This window comes from Pinus tabuliformis, chromosome 2_1, assembly GCF_031772625.1.
Source record: "Pinus tabuliformis cultivar Carrire ecotype Pingquan chromosome 2_1, CPIR1, whole genome shotgun sequence".
Classification (NCBI taxonomy): Eukaryota; Viridiplantae; Streptophyta; class Pinopsida; order Pinales; family Pinaceae; genus Pinus; species Pinus tabuliformis.
In genome coordinates this window covers 405,701,895-405,714,930 of record NC_142299.1, presented here as the reverse complement: position 1 = coordinate 405,714,930, position 13,036 = coordinate 405,701,895, and the positions used below count along the sequence as shown (strand labels likewise).

The following is a 13,036-nucleotide window of genomic DNA, read 5'->3' as shown; positions in this document are numbered from 1 at the left end:
AGCAAATTGAAACTCGTACAAGTGCTACGAAAGGAATTGACTAAATAAAAGGATGATTGTATAAAAGAGGAAATGTTAAACCTTAGTAACGTGTTATGCAATGAAAAAGGTTCCCATGAACAATGTTAAGAATATAAAGAGCATGTATCTCTATTGCATCAAAGAGTAGAGTTAGTAGTAAGAGGCATAGTAGGTAATTGTTATTGCTTGGGCCATAGAGCTATCCTACTCATGATAGCATCTGCATGGACTATGATGCATAAGCAGAAATAATTATATTTATATTTTCTTTTCTATGAGTTGAACGTATATGGATGGGTGAGACCTCTTTTAAATCAGAACTTGATCATCACTATGTTTAGTATAGAACATAGTATGCTTCTAATGGATAACTATATAAATATTTATGCATAAGAAAATAACTGCTTAATTGGAATTGCATAGAAGAGTTAAATCCTTATGTATAATGATTTCCATATATGAGCAAAGGAAATTTTCTACCTGCAATATTTTAGTGGGTTGATTTTTCATGTAAATCTCCAAATTAGTCATGCTTGAGCATGCAAAGATTGTGGTTTCGGAAGTGAAGGTAAAATACATATATATGCATGATATAAACTGGATGTACATAAGGAAAACTTTGGAAAAATTGGTATTATGAATGATGAAGAGAAATTAGAAATCTTTTGGTTAAAACCTCTAACACAATTTCTACCATTGGATCAACATCCCAAATCATGACATGTACCGGTTTATGAACCATGTGGAAAACTATATTGGAATTGATTGTTCCAACATGTAAGAGATTTAAATAGGGATTGGTGAATAAAAGAAAATCTCACCTAATACCTGAAAAGAGGATTATATAATGGAGGAAGTCCATGGTTGTATCTGGGCTTACTTGTTGTGTAATATACCTGTGCATTGTCATGGATAGTTTTTCATGTTGTTACCATAGTCTGGTTAAGTAGTAATTAAGATAAACATGTTGAAAGGAGAATACTTAATATCCATGCATATTAATGAGTTATATGAATTTACCATGCAAGCACATGCGTGTGAAGTATTATAGACTTGTAAGAATAATGTATTTATCAATTGGTTAATGATAGGATGGTCTTGGTGTCGTGCATCCATATAAGAAAATGTCTTGAGTCTAAATCGAGCTATACATCCATGGGTTGTTATGTGCCAACAATAAATAGGCAAAGTATGCATGAATAACTTATGATTATGTTTAAGAGATAGGTTGAACAAGGAAACTGAAGGTTATAGTACAACACTATATAGTTGTACAAATTGTCGTTCAAATTAATCCTTTGATTAATGCATCTACATACAATGTGATTTGTTCTTCGGTTGGAAGAATGTATGATTAAGGGGAAACTTAACTTTAACATATTTACAAGATATATGCATCTTTCGATGGATATGGATAATGAAACCTATAAGTATCCTTGAGTACAAACCATAATAATTGATGAAGAAACACAAATGGTATGGTCCACTAGGTCAATTAAACGGTATTTAACAATCTATTTAAATAGATTGATATCATATAAATCGAAATGCATAGATTGTACCAAATTTTTTTGGGAGATTCTCTTATTGGATTGCATGGATAATGTGTCTGGACAACATAAGAAATGTTGCCTAATTCACATAGGAATTCATAAAATGGATAACTCATCTTTTGGGTTAAGGGTGATTTAATGTTAAAGAGGAGCTAACATGTAAGTACCCTGAGTTCATAAACACTTACAACTAAAAGGGGTGTAGGATTGAAAGTATAACTACACTAAATTATGCATGGCCAACAAGTTGTTGAGGCATACAAAGGGCAATAGTAAATCATATGGGATGAATTATTTAATAATGAAGTATGATTTGATCATTATTAAACCTCAAAATCTGTGAGTCAATAGTCTGCTTTAGAACATTAAGCAGAAGGTATGATTAAGATGAAAATATATACAATAATTGTGTTACAACCACATGAAATTTGAAAATGATTTACACTTGACAAAACTTTCTCTGATTACATAAATGAACCATACTCATACAAATTCCTTGTCAACTGAGTCCAATTGTTTAATTGCTAGAAAAAGATAAAGGAATGTTTGGCATGATATTAACATGGTAGAAAAATATGTGGATAAAGTTTTTGTCATGTAGGTGATACCATGGGAATGGTATGATGGGCTGTAGCACAGATGGTACTATGTACAATAGTACATACCATACTCGTATGACTACAAATGTTACATGATTGAAATATGATATGTATATCAGTGTGTATAATACACATTGTGTGCAAGTATGCATGAAGAAATTGGGTAGATGTGTGCAGGTATACATGAAGACATTGGGTAGATTTCTGGCAGGACAACTGACTAGGTAGTTACACAGAAGAAGAAAATTAAGAAGTGGTTCAAGGATAAGTAACCATGGTTGAGTTTGGCATACATATGATTTCGAAGAATATATATGATGAATATATATATTTTTATGTGAACTAATTTGTTATGACATTACAAGCATATTGATGTGGAAAATATGCTAACATATGTGTTGTATGCAAAGAAACTGTAGAAGCAGGTGTTCAAAAAAGAACACAAAGGCTTGAAAGAATGCTAGAAGCAAACATGCATTCTTCAGATAAAATGAAAAATGGGCAATAGTTTCTTTAGTAATATTAAGTAACATATTATGATATGTATGATAGTTAAAATTTTGCATCCATATATTTTCACAAATGGTTTGAAAACAATGTTACACGTAGCTATGAAAGGAGAACACTCCTTCAGATTGATGTAGCTATGGAAGAGGAGCACTCCTTGTGACCGATGTACATCAGAAAAATTGCATCAGATGGCTTTCTTATGTACATCAGATGGTAGAGCCATGAGAGCTGTTGATTTAGAATCTACCTGTGAATGAGGACATGATGCAATGATACACCGAGGATGGTGTAAAATTTAAGGGGGAGAGTATGTAACACCCCTCCCTTGCGTGCTAAATTTTTGTAAACCTAAGCTGAGTTAAAGCTAGGTGCGATACCCTCCTTTGTGGGTTAAACTATTCTAAACCTAAAATGAGGAAAGCTAGGCGATATGTAATATGAAAAGAAAATGTGTTATTAAATAAATTAATAAAATAAATCTTGGAGGGTGGAGCACCAAGAGAGAGGAGATTCTTGCCAAATCCAATTGAGGAATGGGATAGAGATGAATCTTTCATGATAAAGCTTCTAGATGTGATTCTAGAAAAGCTTGGATGGATTGGAGATCCATTGGATGGATGGGAGATAAAGATCCATTAGACATAAAATATTTGTGGGAGATAAAGGCAAGCTTTTATGAGGAAAATCCTTATGGGAGATAAAGATGAACTTTTCCGAAAAAGACCTAGGAAAATGGAAAAAATCCATAAAAGTGGGACACCTCTAATGGAAACTAATTCATGAAAGAGGGTATTAAATACCCAGTGCATTGATCAATTGAGGACAGTTGATCCATGGCAAGAACCTCGGCTTGGGGGGGATCAAAGGTGATTCATGGTTGGGTGTTGGTGCTCTGCTCTCCAAGTAATGTTTTAGTGGGATTCATTTGTGTAAAATGTTATGTATGATGTTTCTTCCCTCTCTGTCTAAATTTCATTTAGTTTATGAAATAATTTGCATGAGTTTCCTAGCTATGAATGAATGAAGGAATTGTATATAATCATTATGTATGATTAGATTTGTCTCTATTAATGGATTTCATGAGATTCCTTATATGGATGCATGTGATAGTATGGTTCATTATTAATTGTGGGTAAGGCTTAACTGGATAATTATGGTACAAATTTTTTAGGTTAAGTGTCCAATGTTGTTCCTTTGACTACTCGTGCATAATCTATATGATAACCATATTAATCTGACAAGCAAGTAGGGTGGTAGAACAATGAATTATGTATGATGAAGGATTTTGTTTTATGCATGTGACTCCGACTGTATCACAAAGATAGAAGCGTAGTAGGTAGTTGTTATTTGCCTAGGGTTGGGGAGCTATCTTAATTAGTTATATTAATTTGCTTGTGGGCTACCCCTATATGGGTGTGCGAGACATCTACTGAATCTAAAATGTGATCATTATCATTTTAGGGAATATAGTATGCCTCTGATTTTAAGTGATACTCCTGGTTAGCTTGACATGCATATATGCCTAAGACCTGAATGCATATGGAATTGCAATGGAGAAAGGCTACTAGTAATAATGTTTAGAAGTTTCCATACCATGCATATCTCAATACTTACATACAATATAGCCAGCTTAGCTACTCTAGCATGTTGTCTAAACCTTACCTTCACTAATCCTTATGTATATTCCAGAGGGGTATGATTCATGACCAAGCTAGCGGGAATAGATGCAAGATAAAAATTGCATATAAACCTTGAAGAAGTTGTGATTTAAGCTTGAGGATTGATCCAAAGAGTATGTAAAGGGCTCATTGCCTTTGTGATGTATTTTTGGTTAAGATTTTGAGTATAATAGCCGGGATGATCACCGTGTATGCAATAATTGGTTAAGTAGACATTGAAAACCCCTGAAACTTAATTGTAATTAATAAAGCAAATTTTAAAATTTTGGAGCATAGGGGCTAATTTCTAGAGGTAGGTTGAAGAGGTACGTTAAAAAATAAATATGACTAAATTTCAGCCATGTTATAAGAGATTGTAAATTAGCTACTAATAGTCATATATATGAAGAATTTAGTCGTTATTTGTAATCACAAATTTACCATTTCCATTAGTCATTTATCTTTTCTTAGTAGTTTCATATTCATTATATAAACGATTGATTTAGTAGTTTATATTCATTTCATTTTCTTTCATTAATAATTATTATAAATGACTAATTTTGTCATTTTATTTGTGTTCATCATTAATCAATATAAACTACTAATTCAGTATTTTTGGATTGATTTTATATGTTCATTGTTAATCAACATAAATTAATTAGTATTATTTTGTGACTAAATTAAAAAAAATGTCATACAATGTGGACGTTCATCTAATATGAAAACGAAATAATTACATATGTTAATTACAATACTAAATAATATCAAGTACAACTATAAATAACTTCAACCACATAAATTATATTATATGAAATGTCAAGTATTACAATATGAATTTCCAACTAAATATTGGTTGGACTACAATTTACACATCAAATATTGTTTCATCACTTCAAAACATTATCATTGTGTTGTCAAGGCATTGCAGGTGAATTCACCAACTCTAAAGGCATGACCATCAATTTTTATGCGTGTGTCTCATGCAAGATATGGCTTTAAGGGTATCACTAGACTGGTTCTCTTCTCTCTCTCTTTTTGCATTTGTTGCTCTAGTGTTATTATTCTCCTCTTTCTTCAATTCTTGTTTGGGTATCATGTGCAAGAAGGGTCATACTCTTGTTTTCTTCCATATTCCATAGCTCCAGTGATTGCAATCAAACACAATAAAGATCAACAAATCACATATCTCAATCACAACATCTATCATTACCAACTCTTATAAGGAAAAATCTCATATTAAATAAGTAATAGTTTCGAATTCAAATACTGAACATGAATAATCTGATAATTACCAAAAGTTACCAACTCTTACAACGAAAAAAAACCCATATTATATAAGTAATGTTTTGAAGTCAAATACCGAATGTGACTAACCTGATAACATCGAATTACCAAAAGTTTTGGATAGCTTGGATGAAATACACATGAATGGAATTTATTTCCACTACAACTTTGTTCATGCACACATTCACATTCTTTTCCAGAATGAAAAAACCATACCCTAACAGAATCCTCACTTACAATTGCAAAATATTCTCCACTTCTATCCCAACAAACTGAGTACAAAGGCCTTGTATGCATATGAGATAATAAATATATTAATGATACTAATCATTTCCAAGCCTTTCTTTATCTAAATCTGATAAATTTTTATAACCATTAAAGATATTTCCATTTTTTTTTAAAGATACATGCATCACAGGTGGAAACTACATATACCTTAAGTAAAGCAATTTCAACAAAACTAAGATAATCAACAAACTCAAAATCTTCATCCAATATTACTTACAAGTTTAATGTGCATAACAAAAAACTGACTATGAATGCAAGATAACACAAAATGTACCTGTAAAGAATGCAAATTGTGCTCAGTCTCAACATAAAAAAATGATACAAATTTTTTTGTAGTGGTCGTAGGAAGTCTGCCAACTCATGTTTGAAATCACACTTGACTCATACCACCCTGTGAAGTAAGTTAAATCAAAAATAAGTCTTTCAAAATTAGATGTGTATAAAATCTTATCTAGCATAGTGAATTCATCATGATTAATTACACATCTAAAAAAATTATACTTTATAAATTGTCCACCTTAAAATTTCTTGTGCAAATGCCATGATTAGCACTATAATAACACATTTCATTTTCTCCATCACAAGAGTAGAGTAGATAATTGTTTGGATATTGGAAATCAAGAGACATAAAAATTCCTAAATGATAAGTAAACATTCTCAATGAATAGTTTGATTGTAACAAATAACAATATGTTAGAATAATTTGACTTGTCTAATACAAGATTTGGGAGCAACCACTCTTTAAGAGAGAATGCCCATTGAGTAAATGCTTGGATGAAATCAACTTATAACAAACATCCTACACCCAAATCTATTATAAAAGATTAAAATAACATAAAATTCAAATGCTTGCATGTGCCAAGAAGGTACCAAAGCATCCCAACCAATGAAAGCAACAACATGTGCTAGATGGGTATCATCTAGAAACTAGTGTACTTAGAATTTATTAAACCAAGGTTAGTATTTATGAAATGGTAAATCAATCAATAAATGTATTTTCATATTGAATGGAAGGTTTTTCTTGAATTGATAACAAAAGCAATGTTAAGGCCTTGTGGAGAACAAAATTATAAGCCCATTATGCCACAAAAATGCAAGAGAAAATGAAAAAGGCAAGCATCATTTAGTGAGAGGATGAATTGTTCGTCTTCAAAGTTTAAGAGGACACCAATATTGGAAAATTGGAACAATATATAAAATGTGTTGCTAAGATCTCAAGCAAACCTATCATGCAAGGCCCATGATCATTAGAAAGACACAACAATATATCAAATGTGTTGCCAAGGCTTAAAGAAAACGTATCTTGCAAGTCCCTTAAGGGGCATTGTTTGAGAGGGGATAATTGAACCATCTTTTAATTTTAAAGGTAAAACAATACTTGACATCCAATTACCAAAATTTTTGGATAGCTTGGATGAAAGACACATGAATGGAATTTATTTCCACTACAACTTAGTTCATGCACACATTCACCTTCTTTTCCAAAATGAAAAGACCATACCCTAACAGAATACTCACTTACAGCCACAAAATATTCTCCACTTGTGTCCTAGCAAACTAAGTGCACATGTTTTGTATACCTTTGAAATAATAAATATATTAAATATACTAATCATTTCCAAGCCTTTCTTTATCTAAATATGATCAATGTTTACAACCACTGAAGATATTTCCATAACATATTTAAAAACATAGAAGATATAGGCATCACATGTGGAAACCGCAAACTCCTTATGTAAACCAATTTAATCAACAATCTCAGAATCTTCATCCAATATTACCTAGAATTTTAGCATGCATAACAAAAGACTGAATGTGAATGCATGATAACACAAAACATACCTGTAAAAAATGCAATTATGCTCAGTCTCAACATCAAAAATTGATACAAGATTTTTTGCAATGGCTGCAAGAAGTATACCAACGCCTATTTGAAATTGCACTTGACTCATATCACCCTATGAAGTAATTGAAATCAAGAATAATTTTTTCAGAATTTAATGTGTACAACATCTCAACTAGCATAGTGCATTCATTGTGATTAATTACATAGAGCTAAAAGACATATACTTTATAATTTTTCCACCTTAAATGTTCTTGTGCAAATGCCCTGATTAACACTACAATAAAACATTTCATTTTATCCATCACAAGAGCAGAGAAGATCATTGTTTGGATGGAAATTAAGAGACAACAGTTCCTAAATGACTAGTAAATGTTCTCAATGAATAGCCTGGTTGTAAAAAATAACAATATGTTAGAATGATTTGACCTATCTAATACAAGATTTTAGAGCAACCACTCTTTAAGAAATAATGCCCATTGAATAAATTCTTCGATGACATCAACTTATAATGGCCATCCAGATCCACCCAAATTTATTATCAAAATTTAAAATAAAATAAAATTCAAATGCTTGCATGTGCCAAGAAGGTACCAAAGCATCCCAATCAATGCAAGTAGCATCAGGTGCTAGATGGTTATCATCTAGAAACTAGAGTACTTAGAATTTATTTAAACCAACTTTAGTATTTCTGAAATGGTTAATCAAGCAAGGGCTACATTTTCACATTGAATGGAAGGTTTTGTTTGAATTTATAACAAAAGAAATGCAAAGATTCAAAGGTAAAAAAAATTATAAGCCCATTATGTCACAAAAGTACAAGAGAAAATGAAAAATCCAAGCATCATTTTGTGAGAGGATGAATTGTTTGTCTTAAGAGGACAATAGTATTGGAAAGCTACAAAAATATATCAAATATGCTTCTAAGATCTCAAGAAAACCTATCATGCAAGGCACTTGATCATTAAACAGACACAACAATATATCAAATGTGTTGATAAGATCTGAAGCAAACCTAACTTGCATATCCCTTAACGAGCATTATTTGAGAGGGGATAATTGAACCATCTCTTAAATTTTAAAGGTAAACCAATACTTGACATCCGATTACCAAAAGTTTTGGATAGCTTGGATGAAAGAACATTGAATGGAATTTATTTCCAATATAGCTTAGTTCATGTACATGTTCACCTTGTTTTCTAGAATGAAAAGACCATACTATAGCCACAAAATATTCTCCACTTGTATTCCAACAACCTGAGTGCATGGGCTTTGTATGCCTATGAAATAAAAAATATATTAAAGATACTAATCATTTCCAATCCTTTATTTATCTAAATTTGATAAACCACTGAAGATATTTCCAGAACATATTTAAAAAATTAGGAGATATAAGCATCAGATGTGGAAACTATAGATACCTGTAAACCAATTTAAGCAAAACTAAGAGAATCAACAAACTCAGAATATTCATCCAATATTACTTAGAAGTTTAGTGTGCATAACAAAAGACTGAATGTGAATGCATGATAACACAAACATACCTGTAAAGTATGAAAATAGTGCTCAGTCCCAACATAAAAAAATCAGTACAACATTTTTTGTAGTTGCTGCAAGAAATATGCCAACTCCTATTTGAAATCGCACTTGAATCATACCACCCTATGAAGTAAGTGAAATAAATAATAATTCCTGCATAATTTAATGTGTACAACATCTGATCTAGCATAGTGCATTCATCACTATTAATTACATAAAGCTAAAAAACTATACTTTATAAATTGCCTACCTTAAATGTTCTTGTGAAAATGCCCTAATTAACACTAAAATAACCCATTTCATTTTCTCCATCACAAGAGCTGAGAAAATCAATGTTTAGGTGGAAAACAAGAGACATAATGGTTCGTAAATGACCGGTAAACATTCTCAATGAATAGCTTGGATTTAACAAATAACAATATGTTAAAATGATTTGACTTGTCTAATACAAGATTTGGGAGCAACCACTCTTTAAGAGAGAATGCCCATTGAGTAAATGTTTGGATGACATCAACTTATAATGGCCATCCTCCACCCAAATATATTATAAAAAATCAAAATAAAATAAAATTCAAATGCTTGCATGTACCAAGAAGGTACCAAAGCAGCCCAATTAATGAGAGCAACAACAGGTGCTACACGGTTATCATTTAGAAACTAGTCTACTTAGAATTTATTTAAACCAAGGTTAATATTTATGAAATGGTTAATCAAGCAGGAAATGTATTTTCATGTTGAATGAATTTTTTTTCTCGAATTTATAACTAAAGTAATGCTAATATCTAGAGGAAAACAAAATTCTAAGCCCATTATGTCACAAAAATACAAGAGAAAATGAAACAACCAAGCATCATTTTGTGAGAGGATGAATTGTTCGTCTTCAAACTTTAAGAGGATAACGATATTCAAAAGCTGCAACAATATATCAAATATGCCACTAAGATCTCAAGAAAATCTATCATGCAAGGCCCTTGATCATTAGAAAGACGCAACAATATATCAAATGTGCTGCTAAGATCTGAAGCAAATCTATTTTGCATGTCCCTTAATGGGAATTATTTGAGAGGGGATAATTGAACCATCTCTTAATTTTTAAAGGTAAAACAATACTTGAAAAAAGGAAAAACACATGAATGGAATAAAAAATGTGCTATAAAAAGCGATTTCACGAATTTTTCTTGTTAGTATCTCTCTCTATTCATGATGACTTATGTTGAAAGCTAAAGAAGTTAACTGTATGGAATCTATTATTTTATTGTCTTCCTTGTTCAATGTTTCTGAGGCATGTACCAGAAGTTTCAAATATATGTAGAAAAAAAAATAGATAGTTCCCCAGTAACACACGTACAAAGATCAAACATGTGAATTTTTTCAAGATTGATATTTTTATTCAAAAAAAAATAATAATTTAGGGCATATATCATTTGGAAGAACAAACATTGACCCATTTATCTTTAATTGGAAACATTTGCTTCTAAACACATGATTGATGACCTATAAGTTAATATCCTTATCAGAAGTAGAAAAGGGGAAATGAATTACATAATGACATTGATGAACTATAAGTTAATATCCATATCAAAAGTAGAAAAGGGGAAATGAATTGCATACTGACATTCTTTTCATCCCAAAACCTGATTGTTTTATTTAATGATGATGTAGCCAAGCGAGCTGAGTTGGAACTAAAACACAAATCAATAATTAATAAGTTATGTTGTTCAAGGGTACTTCAAACTCTTGGTGTCTCCATATTCCACAACATTGCTTACATTCCCACATAATATTTCATAATAAATTAGTCACCATTCCAGTCCTTATACAAATTGAATTGTGAATGTCAGACACAGATGGAAACCATTCCTTGCCTTCTGCTCATGTCCGTCACTGAATAGTAATTTACCATTAAAAAAGAAGTGGCATTATAAAACTTTACTCGTACTAGCTCAAAGGCAACCAAACCCACTAAAGGAAAACCCTTTAAGTTAAAAAAATGTGTTTGTGTTGAAATGATTGGTATTTATAACATTTAATTTCATCTAAAGGATGCCAACAAATATCACGAGAACCTCAAATAATGATAGAATATTTACAAATAGTCTCTCTATTTCTTGCTTGATGCAACATTTATAGTGATTTAGTAATCTCCCTACTTGTACAGCTCTAGCTTGGACCTATTTCTCATACCTTTAGTGACATCCATGCATCTCCCATTTAGATCTCCTAGATATGTATCATCATGAAAAAATGACTCCAGATTGTCATCCAACAATCTAGATTCCATCCTCCCTAAAGCGATCCATATCAACCTGCAGTTAAAGTTATTTATCATCATACTGCCAAAATAGAGTGCTCATGAGACTGTATGTAACATTTTTTAGAATACTTTACTAGGAAACCTGCTAAAGAAGTTTCAATTTAAGCTTAGTAAAATTATTTACAGAACTGTAAATAAATTTTTATATCCTTACCAATTGGTTTGATGGGGAAGCAAGCGCCCCATCTGATCCATACATGAGTAGAGGCTTATATGAGCTAGCATTGTGTTACAATGCACCTGCCATAGACAACACATCACTAGGTGTCTAATTAGATGGTGTTGAGAGTGAAAAGCTTAGGGAAGGGCCATCATTATTCATTGTTCCAAAACCAATTGTAGGACCGGAAGAGGAACCAGGTTGTTTACTTGTTCTTGAATTTTGAGTCTCGGAGACATCCTTTCAAGACCGCAACATGACAAAGGTAAGCCCAATTTCAAATGGAAAATATGAAAACTTGCAGATTTTACATTTTGGAGTCAATTCCATTCATTTAACTAAAAAAAACATAAAAACTATTATCATTGACCATGGAAATATATCTTATGTACCAGTACATGTCTACACCATAAAAAACATATGCAAATCAACTAAATATTCTTGAGCTTCTTATACTTCCACATGATTACCTTTCCTGGACCAATACTGTTGGCACCACGTCTTGGCCCCATCATACTGTATACCTGATCATTTCCACGGAATGAGTTTGACAGGCTGCTATCAATTGTAAGTGCAGATGCACTCTTATCCTATTGCTGATGAGGATCATTGTAACACACCCTGTTATCTACTCTGAGAACTGGAGATGGTCACCATGCTAATCTAATTCCCAATTTACCATTATGAGGATGGGGTCTGCAAATTTCACTCTTTTTTTTGTAATTTTTGTACACAATCGAGAAGTCAGTAGAAAGTTAGAAAGGATGGCCCTTCTTGAGAATTTCCTTCAACACTTATACTCTCTTGAATATTTCCTTGATTTATAGAAATGACTATGTATACATAAAACACAACCCTATCTGCAAGTGGGTAATTTATTCCATATTCTATTTGGAAATGAAGAGGTTCCCCAATCTTTGACACTATTCCATTTGGGGCTTAATGAATTCAGTTTTCTTAATGCAAAATTATTTGATAAAATATCCTTCCCAACAACAAATGATAGACAACAATGATAACACGCATAACTATCTAATCTGGTAAGCTTTACAACTCTACTATGTAATATGATAAGCTTTAAATCCTTTCCAAGTATGAAACTATCTTAATACGACATCATAACCAATTACCCCATGCCTTGTATGTGCACTCATGATATGTCAGGGAACAATACTTATACCTGATGTACATGCCTTTTCCAAGCTATAATATAATACCATTAAAGTATGGAGCATCCTCACACTTGAAGGCGTAATGACAAAGGAAA

General features: G+C 31.9%; 1 pseudogene; it reads right to left on the bottom strand.

The window, feature by feature from the left end:
• Positions 1-5,399: 5,399 nt before the first annotated feature.
• Positions 5,400-13,036, bottom strand: part of LOC149200608 (transcriptional corepressor LEUNIG-like) — a 29,114-nt pseudogene continuing 21,477 nt past the window's right edge.